The sequence below is a fragment of the Mastomys coucha genome, unplaced genomic scaffold (genome assembly GCF_008632895.1).
Source record: "Mastomys coucha isolate ucsf_1 unplaced genomic scaffold, UCSF_Mcou_1 pScaffold22, whole genome shotgun sequence".
NCBI lineage: Eukaryota > Metazoa > Chordata > Mammalia > Rodentia > Muridae > Mastomys > Mastomys coucha.
In genome coordinates, this window is record NW_022196905.1 from 208,276,599 (window position 1) to 208,278,689 (window position 2,091).

Consider the following 2,091-nt stretch of genomic DNA (forward strand, 5'->3'; position numbering starts at 1 on the left):
CAAGGCCACACCAGGATCAAGTCTCTGCAGGGTCTTAATACTGGGAACTATCTTCTGAGTCTGAATGTGTCCGTCCTCCGTGTGTTTATGTAGTCTCTGTCTGTCTACGTGCCTTTGTAATACCGCAATAGTTCTGTTCTGAAGAGGCCTAAAAATCTGTATTTTGTGGCAAGAAATGATGGACGCCAATGCAGAATCCCACTGCAGCGGATACTCTAGTATGTCATAGCCTCAAGCCCCTGGAATAGGGAGTGCCCTTGGTGTGAATTTCTGGGAAGAAAGGTGCGAACATGAAACCTGCTAGTAGACGTGGAACCCTGCTGCAAGCTGTCCTGCTTATTTTCACTACTAGCTAGGTGCTCTGTGTGTGTCACTTTAAGGTACTGCTGTCCACTCTGCTTTCTGTTTCTTGTTATGGGGTAAATTTGACTTTGACGGACTGAAGACGTTGAGATTAAAAGATTTAACCTCCCCCCACCATCCCGGACTGGCCCCCTGCTTTACCAGGCATCCCGCGGCTGTGGCGCGTGGCCAGCGGGTGGCGAGTGCACAGCGGGTGGCGGTGGGGACCCGTTCAGGCGGGGCCTCAGTCACTCAGATAGCAGAGCCTTCAGGCCACCACGGCGCCCCAGGCAAGGACGGACAGACCGCCCGAGGAACTGTGATCTAAGGCGGGCGGGTCAGTGAGTGGGTGCGGCTCCACTACGCGCTGGCAGAGGTGCGGAGCCCAGTCATTCGGTGCTGCCGCTCGCCCACCACCCACACCAAGGGGCCTCTGTGTCCCTCGGGGGACCCAAACTTCCCTCTCAGCACCGCCCTCGGGGCCCTGTATGACGGCCCCAGGGCCCAAGGAACCTGGACGGGCCCTGCGGTGTGCCTGGCAGCGAGGCTCGCACGGGCGCGCCTCCTTCCCCCTCCGCACAGCCCAAGCGCGGCGCACACGGACGTCCCTGGCCCCTAGAAAGGTCTAAGCCTGGGGGCTCCCGTATCCCTGATTTCCCTGAGTGGGGAGATGAATTCCCAGAGAGCAGGGGCTCCAAGTGCAAACTGGGCAGGAGAGGCCCATAGTGGGCAGATGTCTCCCTCCCTCACCGAAGCTTGGAACAGACTCTGGGTCACTCATTTTCTGCTCAGGAAATGGCTGTCCTTCCAGCCAAGAGAAGTGTTTGCGGGCTCCGGTCAAAACAGATGCTGTGAGGAGAAAGTCTCAGGCCACACTCAGCCCATTGAGAAGCAACAACCTCTCCCTTCCATGTGCCTTAAGGCACTTAGTGCAGCCACCCACCCAGAGCTAGCTTAAGCAAGACAATAGGATGGGAAACAACCCAGAGAGCTTCAGATTAAATTCTTCCAGGCTCTGCTCACCCCAACACCCTGTACCCAAAGATTAATATAGATAAGATTCACTTTGGAGCCTGAGTCTGCTGTCCCGCCCCTTGCATGCATCACTTTGGAGCCTGAGTCTGCTGTCCCGCCCCTTGCATGCATCACTTTGGAGCCTGAGTCTGCTGTCCTGCCCCTTGCATGCATCACTTTGGAGCCTGAGTCTGCTGTCCCGCCCCTTGCATGCAGCTGGGCTGATTGGAGATCAAAGACGCCAACCTCATTACTACTGGCCCTTTGCTACTAGTGACTTTTTTTTTTTTTACTGGAACTCCCCCTTTTTCAGACAACCCTGGAGAGATTTAATTAGTCTATTAGAGACAGTCCTTTTCACCCACCAGCCCACTTGAGAAGATTGCAAAGAGCTCTTGTAGGTTCTCTTCACCACAGATAGAGGCCAGGAAACACACCCAGATTAGGACTAAAACACCACTAAAGGTAAGGACAGACTCTAAGACTTGCCTCCAGGCTTTGATTGGCAGGTCTCAAAGCAGCGGTGAGACAGCCATTAATTTGGCCAAAGATAAACAAAAGCAGCCTTAGCTCTCTCCTTTATTAACCAGGCAGCACCAGGTATCAGAGAACTCAAAAGGATTCAAGGACTAAGAGAAATGAGTCTAAAAGATAATAGCAGAAAAAGTGAGCTGAAACCACCCAGTGGAAAAAAGACAGCATTTTCAACAGATGGTGCTGGCTCAACTGGCGGTT